The following is a 12,028-nucleotide window of genomic DNA, read 5'->3' as shown; positions in this document are numbered from 1 at the left end:
CGGCTTGCAGATCCGGCAGCTCTGAGGTGACGGCGGCTCCCTCCCCTCCCGCGAGCTATACTCGCGCACCCGTCCTCCGCTGCTACGGATCAGACTCTGGCCCGTCGGCGACCCCCCCCCCCCCCTCCTGGCCTGTCGGAAGTAGTGTGGCTCATTCAGCGGCGGCCCCCCCGTGTGCCTGGGGCCCTGCTGCAACTACTTTAAGCACACTGGGGTGAAGGCTGCCCTGGGCTACAGGTTCTCCCCCCCCCCCCCCCCCCCCACCTGCAGGCTCACATTGAACACCGGGGGATCTTGTGAGGCCCCTGCCCCGCTGCAAGTCCATCCACGGCTGTGGGTGGCTCGCTGGGCGGTGAAGTAGATCTGCGCTGACTCCTGCGACCCCCGGCCGTTCAGCCCCCGCAGCACTCTAACCTGCAGCGTTGAGGCCCTAGGGCGCGGATCAAGGAACAGGACGGGACCCGACGAAAACAAGAGAGAGGCCGAGGGCGTGTGGCCTCCAGTCGTGGGGCTCCTGATTCGGCTCCTCACTGTGCAGTGCCATCATCTGAAGTAGGCGCACGTTCGTTGCCCGGGTCCTGCTGCGCGGCGGCTGGTCGCTGGCTGGTCCGTGACCGGGCGGGCGTGCCCCCCCCTCCTCCTTTTTCCTTCTTCCGCCTAGCTGCCAGGATCGACATGAGTGGGGACTATCTACCTTACTCGACAATGCCGGCTGTGCCTCACACTTGATTACTACTTATTTTGCCCACTACCATATGAGGTTCATATGATACCTGCTTTACACTAAATCATTCTGCGACCAGGATGTGATTAGGGACTTACAACTCATAATACTTATAAAGTCTCTGGAAGTTGCTCCCAACCCATCCTGTGACCGTCTCAACAACCCTACTGGACCGATATTACTACTGGACATCAATCAGCTTCTATCATTCCGCCATGTCGCAAAAGAACCGCAAAACACCTGCTCAAGCTAAGCCTAGTATCCTCCGAGCATGGGAGAAAGCAGGTGCTACCCCACGAGGCTCCCCCTCTGTGGACCCCCAGTCGGATGCCGATGACGATTCTTCACCAAAGTCAGGTCTTACGACCCAAGATGTAGTGGCAATCGTCACTAAGACCATCCAAACGGAAATGAGATCAATCCTGACTGAATTTAGAACTGAACTAGCTGATCTCGGCACTCGCACAGATACCCTGGAACGTAAAGTGGATGAAGTCTGCCAGTACCAGGTGGTGGTCGAACAGGAGTTGGCGGAGATCCGGGCGGACATAACCCAGCAAGAGGATCACTTAGAAGATATGGACAACCGGAACCGCCGGAACAATGTCCGGATCCGTAACATTCCGGAGAGCGTTCCTATGGAGGGCCTCCCGACCTTTCTGGAAGGCCTGCTGCAAACCATGATCCCCGAAGTCCCAAAAGACTTCCTCCTTCTCGATAGAGCTCACCGAGCTCTGCGCCCACGCCCACCACCATCTCAACCCCCAAGAGATGTCATCCTGCGGTTCCATTACTACAAAACGAAGGAGAAATTTATGACGGCGGCCCGGGATCATCAAACGGTTCTCTATTCTGGAGCCCAACTGCAGATATTCCAGGACTTAGCCCCCTCCACGCTTCGAAAACGCAAGGACCTGACCGTTATCACTAGAGTCCTTCGAGATAACTCCATCAAATATAAATGGGGTTTCCCGTTCCAGCTCCATGTCACGAAGGATGGCTCTCACCACTCGATAAAAACGCCCTCCCAGGGATATGACTTCCTCAAAACCTTGGGCTTATTTGAGTCTCTTCCTGACGAGATCCGAAAGCAACTTCCTGTTGCCTCCCCTAGGAGGCCTGGGGCTCCTGCCCCCGAATGGTCTACTAAATGAACGAACGGAATTCCCTCATCGGATCAGTAGTTATATTGGATAATGTTTATAGACCCCTCCCATGTTTACTGTTATAGTGACTTACTGAAATATTATTTCACATGTTAGGTCTCTGTGATTTGCCTAATTCAGTATTTTAAGTTATTTTATCTCATTCCTATATGGGGTTGGGTGGCGACTCTGTCCTGGGAGTGGCTGGCCGCGCCCTTGGGGATAGACGGGCTATCCGCCTGGTCTGCTCCGGGGGACGGTGTGCCCCTCTGGACCCGGTTTGCCTATTCTACGGATATAGTTTTTTTTTTGTTTTTTTTCTCATGTTGCCCACAGCTTTTTTGAGTTCTCGATACAGGCCCACCCACCTTGGCTCTCACTATAGAGAAATGGGCTATTTTGCAACTAATTATTTTCTTGATCTAATTAATATGTTACACTAGTTTCTCATACTTCAGTTTATACAATATTATTTGCCACATTTGAGTTTAGCGGCTGGACCAATTGGACGCAGTCTGAGCCTCCTGCGTCTCGGTTCAGAGTGGTCCCTCTTTCCTTTGCTGGTTTCGTGCCTTGAATTGGAAAGGCTAATCTGCTGTTAGAATCAAGGGGGCCACTCGGACGCCGACCCTGGAGGTGACGATTATAGATACTATTGTGGTCAAGTACCGCTATTGATCTATCTATACAATGTGATAGGCCACATTGGTGTTATGCTTTAAGATGCTTTGGTTGACTCTACGTAATTAAGCACAGTAATTGTTCATACGATTGATGATAGTGGTATCCTTTCTTTCTACTTACCCCTATTTACTGCCTGATCTGAAATTCCCGTTCCCCTTCTGTCCTGGTTCGCGGAATGTATTTCCTCCTCCTTACACCCTCCTATATGTTCCTCATCTTCCTTGTTATGTGTTACCATAGACATGATCCCACACCCCGAAGGGGCTGCCCGCTTGGTGCCCGCCCCCTCATTCCTAGACCCAACCCGCTTTTAGGAAAGGGTCTAGCCCTACTGTTCGTTTTCACGATCTCTTTTACCTGTTACTTCTCTCTTTACCTCCCCTCTTTCATACCCCAAGGTCGACCATGTCCAGAGCTGCCCTTTTTATTGCGCTGTCCAGACCTTCAACCCCCATGACTTTGAAAGTTTTATCCATTAACGTCAATGGCCTTAATTCCCCGACCAAACGCTCCATGGCGTTTCAGTTTTTTACCAGACAAAAGGCGGATATCATATTCTTGCAGGAAACCCATTTTAAGACCCCTCACCCCTCCTTAAGCTCCAAACGCTATCCTCATGCCTTCTACTCCACAATGTCAACTAAACGCAGAGGCACTGCCATCTTGGTTCATCGTGACCTGCCCTTTGTTGTACAGGACACAATTCGTGATGACCATGGCAGATTTGTGATCCTTTCCGGCTCCCTTAATCAAACTCCCATTACTTTGGCATCGGTTTATGCTCCAAACATGCAGCAGGGTTCCTTCTTTAGGACGTTTTCTGACCACCTCTCTAAATTCTCGAATCCCTGGGTTATTGTGGCTGGTGATTGCAACGCTACAATGGATCCCCAAGCTGACAGATCCCGTCCAGGTGTTGGGCCCTCTCCTCACACCAAATTATCTAAGCTCCTTCAGACCTGTGTTACCGCACATAATTTATATGATACTTGGAAAACACTTTACCCCTCTGCTAAGGGTTATACACACTACTCCCCACAACACGATATATACACTCGTATTGATTACGTTTTTGTAGATAGGGACTCCACCCAATCCCTGTTGGGAGCCCAAGTGATTCCGACCACCTGGTCTGACCATTATGCGATTCTGCTTGATCTTGCTTGTTCCCATAGACCTCAGACTTCCCGCAAGTGGCGCCTTAATGAGTCCCTATTTCTTAAGCCTGATAATGTGACTCGAATAGAGGAAGCGATTCATCACTTCCTAAATGATAACATCTCCCCTGACATGTCGCCCACAATACTATGGGAAGCTCACAAGGCGACATTGCGGGGGCTCCTTATTAGCCTTACGTCAACTCAGAGGAAGATTGAGTCTAAACGGATCGCGGACCTGGAGACTGAATTAACATCTATGACACTCCGTCATCAGCACTTCCCCAAACGTAAATTGTATTTAAAGATACTCGCCCTGAAAGGGCAGCTATCCCAAATACTCACAAAGAAAACGATCAAATCATTATTATGGATCCGCCAAAAATTCTATGAAAAGTCGGATAAGGCAGATACACTATTAGCCCGGCGACTGCGCGAGAAACGCACGCTCAATCGGATCCTGGCATTAAAATGTCCTGACGGGTCCACAACGAATGACCCTAAAGTGATGGCTTCCCTCTTTCAGGAATATTATGCTTCCCTCTATAACCTCCCCTCTGAGGCCGCTACTGACCCACATTATATAACAAATATCCAACATTATCTTTCCTCTTGTCAACTACCGAAATTATCCGCAGCGGACCTTAAGTTACTCAATGATCCTATCACACACGAGGAAATTCTTCTCACAATCGGGCAGCTTCGTCGCTCCTCCGCACCGGGTCCGGACGGATATACTGCCATATATTATAAGAAATTTTCCCAAGCCCTTCTCCCTATGTTACATTCACTATTCAACTCACTGATGGAGGGGAACTCTCTCGATGCAGCGACCACCAGAGCCAATATTATAGTTATTGCCAAACCTGATCGAGATTCTACGGAACTAAAAAACTATAGACCCATATCGTTATTAAACACAGACTTAAAGCTATTCGCTAAAATCCTGGCTAATCGACTCGCCCCTCATCTTCTCACACTGATACACCCAGATCAAGTAGGCTTCATTCCCAATCGTCAGGCTGCTGATAATACTAGGCGTCTTATAGATCTCATACACCTCTCCCATCGGGATGCCGCCCCAACTTTGGTGGTGGCTCTTGACGCGGAGAAAGCCTTTGATAGGGTAGCCTGGCCCTTCATACAGCATGCCCTACAGGCAGTGGGTATCCAAGGCCCATTTTATAATGCCATCACCTCGCTTTATGTTAATCCTTCAGCGTCAATTCTGGTTAATGGCCTTACCTCCTCGCCTCTGCCTATCAAAAATGGCACCCGACAGGGATGCCCACTTTCCCCCTTACTCTTTGCCCTAGTTATGGAACCACTGGCGGCGAAAATCCGTCTGAATCCCAATATCTCAGGTATTCGGGTGGACAATCATGAATATAAAATCGCACTGTATGCAGATGATGTCATCCTGACTTTGACTAACCCACACGTGTCCTTACAACAGCTTTTTCAGGAGATCCACACATATAGCTCCATTTCAAATTATAAACTTAATGCAGACAAAACAGAGATCCTAGATTTGCATATCCCCCCACAGGATCTTAGTACTTTACGTTCCTCCTTTGCCTTTAAATGGCAAAATTCTAAACTTAAGTATTTAGGCATCTATCTAACCAAATCTTATTCATCGCTGTATGCTGCTAACTTCCCACGGTTGATATCTCAGTTTAAAACAGATCTTGCTGCCTGGAACAAATTCTTTATTTCCTGGTTTGGTCGCATAGCAGCAGTCAAAATGAATTTACTACCACGGATATTGTACTTGTGGCAAACCCTGCCTATTCACATCCCAGTCAAAATATTAAAGAATTTACAGCGAGATATATCTAGCTTTATATGGGCTGGGAAGAAACCCAGGGTTAAGATACGGCTATTACAACAACACCGCTCGGAAGGCGGACTGGGCGTACCAGACCTTACTCGATATTATCGAGCCGCACATCTGGCTTCATGTGTCCTCTGGCATTCACCTCCAGCACAGAGAACGTGGACATGCATTGAGGCACAATCTCTCCGTATGTTCTCACTCTCAACCCTACTATGGTGCCCAGCCCGCTCCCGACCCGCCTCTACCTTACTCTTGCCAACGGTGCGCTTTTCCTTGTCATTGTGGGATTTTTGCACTCGCTTTTATCAACTCCGATCCCACAACCCCTATCTAACTCCTCTATGGAACAACCCGCACTTCCCACCGGGTAATAATCACTCTGCATTCCATCATTGGACAATGCACAACATTCTCTTCCTTCAGGACATTACCCCTCTTTCCTCATTCCCATCCTTTGAAAATTTGCAATCCCGCTACTCGCTTCCTCACTCTGTATTTTACCAATTTTTACAAATTAGACACTTCTACGGTACACTCCCTAAACCCACCAACCCCATCATAGCTACCCCTCTGGAAATATGGTGTTGTGGCTCTCGTTTAACGAAGGGACTCCTTTCACGCATATACCGAGTGCTACTGTCACACGATATCCCCCCCAAGGAGAGTCATGAGTTAGCGTGGGAGAGGGAGGTGGGGGAGACCTTAACCGTAGAGGAATGGGAGGATATTAGACAGGAAATTACCAAAAGCTCTATTTCAGTTCGTATAGCCGAAAATTCATATAAATTGTATTATCGATGGTACCTGGTACCTATTAGATTACACTCTATTTATCCAACGTGCTCGGACGAGTGCTGGAGACTATGTGGTTCCAGGGGAACCTTGTTGCATGTTTGGTGGTCTTGTCCAACTATTCGCCAATATTGGAGACAAATTCATAAATTGATTCTAGAAGTTACGCACTTAACCGTGCCAGACTCACCCTTTTACTCACTACTCTCCCGCCCCATCCCTGACACCTCGCGCCACCAACGGGCCCTAATCAAACACATCCTGAACACAGCCAAATGTCTAATAGCGTCTAATTGGAAATCTGTGGCCCCTCCTACTATGACCGCTACTATTAACGCAATTTGGTTCACATATAAGTTAGAGCGAATTACGGCTTCTATCCGAGACTTCCCACTCTCTTTCACTGAGACATGGACACCATGGACCTTGCATTTTAACGCTGAACCACCATTGACAACCATTTAACACCTAATACCTAGTGCCTCATTCTATATGTTTGGTGCTGATTATTTGGGATATTAACTAGATCTTATCTGCATCTGGAATTTGCATACATCAATAGCTCGGACTGGTCGACCTTCCTATCTCTTCTCACCCCCCCCCCCCCCCCCTCTCCATACCCTCTGTTTCTTTCTTTCACCCTTTCTCTTAACCCTAATGGATAGTTGTAGCGTTTAGGTGATTTGTCTACATGGAGGCAAGCGTGATAATTACTTATTGATATGTCTATTGAGTGCCCCCCCCCTCCTGATTATAATATCTCATTCGTTCCTTATATGCCTCCTATTGTTACAACGTTGTATTTATTTGTTTATATGCCTAAATAATCAATAAAATGTTATTTAAAAAAAAAATAATAATAATTTGCAAGTGTCATATCCAGGATTAGAACCCACAAACTTACACTGGTCGCATGCACCTTACTGATGGAGATATCTGATCTTGCATAGGAAGTATGAGAATTCTAACTACAGTATATGAAGTTCCTTGTAATTGTCTGAGAAATAACTTCATATAGTTAGAATGTTCATGCTTCCTTTATAGGAGCAATTAGCTTAATCAGTAAGGTATCTGCTTCCAGTGTATCTATAATAAAGAGGGTGTGATTTGTAAGGTGTAGTGACTAGTGGGGAACTTGGCTACGGACGAGATACCGGCTGCTGTCATTTAACTTAATTGATTAATGTCGCTGAACACACGGAACAGGAGGAGAGGTGTCCCCTTCAAAGCAGGAGCCCGGCGGCAGCTGACTCTGTTGCCTCCCAGAGTTCTGCCTCTGAGCTATACTCTTCTTAGATACACGTCTGCACATATTTAGAACATCTTTGGACAAATTGGGGTCTGATTCAGAGTTGGGAGCAAAGTAAGAAAAAGGAGTACCTTTACATCTATGTAAAACCATGCTGCATGCAGGTGGGAAGATCTCAAATGTGAGATTTAGATCTGGGAGAGATGCGGTTATCTGGCTATAACATTTTTGACAATGTATTAATATTGGTGGAAATTTACTAAGCTCCCGAATCCATTCTAGTTTTTTTTTTTCTAAGTGTGAGCTTGGGAATTTACTAAACACAAATCTTGGCAGTGTTGGGGCCAGTGGCGGACCTACCGCCAGTGCAAGCAGTGCCTTGCACTGGGGCCCGCCACTGTCAAGGGGCCCAAAGCAGTGCAGCATGTAATGAGCCAAACTGACTCATTACATGCCGCTGTGTGCTGCGGGCCACCGCCGCCCACAGCACACAGCCGCCCGCCAAAGAAAGGAGTGGAGCGCAGCGGCTACGGGGGAGAGGAAGGAGGAGGGTGGTGGAGGAGGGAGACGCAGCAGCGCTGTGTAGTTGGTGGAGGCGCTGCTGCTGCTGTCCCTCTCCTTCACCATTGGCTGTCCGCCGCTGTGAATGCTGGGAAAAGCTATGGTGAAGGAGAGGGACAGCAGCAGCAGCGCCTCCACCAATTACATTGCGCTGCTGCGGCTCTCTCCTCCACCTCCTTCCTCCTCCTCTTGCTCCCCTGCCCGGGATATCTGCAAGAAGAAGCTGCACCGAGGAGCCTGACTGCCAACGGAGACAGTAAGTATAATTCTTTCTTTCTTTCTTTCTATATATTCTGTCTGCCGTAATGTGTAAAATGGGGACGCCGTCTGCTGTAATGTGTAAAAAGGGGGATGCTGTCTGCCATAATGTGTAAAAAGGGGACGCTGTCTGCCGTAATGTGTAAAAATGGGACGCTGTCTGCCGTAATGTGTAAAAAAGGGGACACTGTCTGCCGTAATGTGTAAAAAAGGGGACACTGTCTGCCGTAATGTGTAAAAAGGGGACGCTGTCTGCCGTAATGTGTAAAAAGGGGACACTGTCTGCCGTAATGTGTAAAAAGGGGGACGCTGTCTGCCGTTATGTGTAAAAAGGGGGACGCTGTCTGCCGTAATGTATAAAATGGGGGCGTTATCTGCCGTAATGTGCAAAAAGAGGACGCTGTCTGCCGTTATGTTTAAAAAGGGGACGCTGTCTGCCGTAATATGTAAAAAGGGGACGCTGTCTGCCGTAATGTGTAAAAAGGGGACGCTGTCTGCCGTTATGTGTAAAAAGGGGTCGCTGTCTGCCGTAATGTGTAAAAAGGTGAATCTGTCCGCCGTAAGGTGTAAAAGGAGCTCTACCTAGTGTAGTGGTGCTACTGTGCGGCGTAATTTGAATAATGGAGACTACTGTGCACCGTTATAGGAATTTGTATTATTTTGTGGCCACACCCCTTCCCCACGAAGCCACACCTCTATATTTTTTGCGCACTACCCCAGTTTTACATAGAGGGGGCTCCGATGCCGTTTCTTGCACACAGTGCTAAAATGTCTACTTACGGCACTGTTTCTAGGTATCCATTTCTCTGGCCCTGAGCAGGTCCCCCTCACCAGATTCTCTCCAGAGGTGAGGGAGTGGACTTGGATGGGATGAGGGAGGGGGAAGGGGAGGGGCAAAGCATTTTGTCGCACCTGGGCCCACCGCTCGCTAGTTACGCCACTGGTTGGGGCTATTCGTATTGAGATACACAGTCCCAAAAAATACAAATCAATAGACCATCGGTCAAACACGGCTGTTATTTTATACAACACAGGAATTTACTAATAACAATAGCCAAACACTGCCGGGAAAGCAGAGAATTCGTACAAAAATGTAACTTTCAAATAGACCCGCCTACAGGTTGGCGTGTTTAAATAGTCATGCATGGATCAGTGAGATCTGTGCATGCTTCTCTGTGTGAAAGTGTCAGAAATAGTTAAAAATAAAATAAAAATTGCGTGGGGCCCCCCTCCTAAAAATAACCAGCCTCGGGCTCTTTGAGACGGTCCTGGTTGTTTAAATACTGGGGAAAAATTGAGTAGGGTTCCCTGTATTTAGATAACCAGCACCGAGCTCTTGGGCCAATCCTGGTTCCAAAAACGCAGGGGGACAAAAGACGTAGGGGTCCCCCGTATTTTTTAAACCAGCATCAAGCTCTACTAGCCAGGGAGGTGATGCCGCAGCCGGGGGACACTTTTATATAGGTCCCTGCTGCCAAAGCATCACTCCCCCAACTATTCACCCCTGGACGGGGTTCCCTGGGGGAGTGGGGACCCCTTAAATCAAGGGGTCCCGCCTCCAGGCACCCAAGGGCTAGGGGTGAAGCCCGAGGCTGTCCGCTCCATCCCTGGGTGGTGGATGGGGGGCTGATAGCCAAAATTGTGTAAAAAAGAATATTGTCCTTTGTTGTGGAACTACAAGTCCCAGCAAGCATCCCCCGCTTGCTGTTACTTGGAAAATCACAAGTGCCAGCATGCGGGGAAATAATGGGCCCGCTGGTACCTGTAGTTCCACAACAAAAGAAATACCCAAATAAAAATACAACACACACACACCGTGAAAGTATAAGTTTATTTACACATACACGCACACTTACACACTCACACATACTTACCTAGTGTCCCATGGAGCCCATCGGTTCTCTTGTCAAGTAGAATCCCTTGGGGTACCTGTGAAAAAAAAACACCTAAATACTCACCTATTATCCACAGGGTTAAAAAAAAATAAAAAAACGAAAAACCCGATCCACACCACTAAAGGGGCTCCATGCAACATTGCGCAACAGTGGGCGTCACGCACCTCAGCTGCATGCACACTTATGCTGGCCATACACCAGGACGACCAGCATCCGAACCTATTCCAGGCACGACTTCCCTCCAATTTCCCTGGCAGCTCTGGACACACGATATGGGGCTCTGGACACACGATGGGTTGTTAAACGATCGATGGCATGCCTCACCAAAATATATAAATAAATAAATGAACAAAAATAAACACGGAATTGCCACTCAAAATCGTACGATGCATCGTATGTACATCAAACATGGTATGATGTGCATATGATGACGGCGGATAACATGGGCTGCACTTATGATCATTTGAAGCGACGTGCGACCTGCGGGGCCGCACATCGCATCGTAATCATGCATAAAACATGCACAATGTGTACACAATGCGTCAATCGTGTATTCGTACACAGTATCAACCTGATGTATGGCGATTGGCGAGCATTAGGGTTGAGTCTGTTTAACCCCTTCGTTGAAGACAGTTTTCTCAGCCATGTCCTGAGGCCATTTTCCAACGTTCGTACTTGTCATATTCCTACGTCAATATCACTGTTTTTTTTTTATGCAGTACCCACACAAATTATACCTTTTTATTCTTTTTTTTATCAGAAAATATCATTAGTCTTTTTACTCATTCTAACATGTCAAAGATTTTTTAACCCAAGTGACCAAAAAAACGTGTTTTTATTGAAATTTTAAAGAAAGTGAACCAAAACAAATGAGAACATCACGTGAGAACATATCACAAAAAAAAGCCAAGTGCATACCTGGAAAGAAAGTTACACGAGGATACGGATGTGTCTTCTTACATCTAGCTTCCCTGAACATTAGACGCCATGCAGTGGTGTGACTCGCTAGCCCTGAGCATCTTAACATGCAACTTTTTCAATTACAATGAGTCTTTTTCACAAAATGATGTACATATGTACAGATGTGTTCTCATATATCTTGTCTCAATGCACAACGTAGTGGGAGATGCCTGGCGTGAGTGAGCTGACAGGTCTCGTGCCACTCTGTTAGCGTTGGGCATCTCTTTTTTGCCTAAAATGTCATATTAGCATTGCTACGCGAACAGGACACACAAGCAGCTTATGATGATTAAAATGATATGCTGCATGCCTATATTCTGTGTGCGATTGCGCCTGTATCTGCATATGAAATGCTACGTTACAGTGTTTCCCAGAATACACTGTAACTTACGATTTAGTAAGCTGCTTGTGCATCCTCTATTGGCATAGCAATGCGAATACGATGTATGAGGACACATCTGTACATACTGTATGTAGCATGCAAATAAATTTCCTGGGCTCTCCCGGTGAGGCACTACAGTAATGTATGTAAAACATCTTTTGGATGAAACATGACAGGTCCTTTACAAAGCTACTGCAATACAGATGTGTCCACATTCACCTTTGCTCCAGTAATGCTAAACAGCTCCTATTGGCACACCAGATCGCTTGAGAATCTTCTAGATTCAAGCGTCTTTTTTGCTTCTTCTTTTTTTGCCAAAAATGTGACTAGGACGCGCAGAGAGACTGTGCTGATAAGTTTGATATATGACACCTGTATACA

General features: G+C 47.2%; 1 protein-coding gene across 3 annotated transcripts in view; it reads right to left on the bottom strand.

The window, feature by feature from the left end:
- The window catches only part of CNTN1 (contactin 1), a 337,119-nt gene that overhangs the window by 84,326 nt on the left and 240,765 nt on the right, over window positions 1-12,028 (bottom strand). The window lies entirely within an intron of this gene.

The sequence above is a fragment of the Pseudophryne corroboree genome, chromosome 6 (assembly GCF_028390025.1).
Source record: "Pseudophryne corroboree isolate aPseCor3 chromosome 6, aPseCor3.hap2, whole genome shotgun sequence".
Taxonomy (NCBI): Eukaryota; Metazoa; Chordata; class Amphibia; order Anura; family Myobatrachidae; genus Pseudophryne; species Pseudophryne corroboree.
This window is presented reverse-complemented; position numbering and strand designations above follow the sequence as displayed.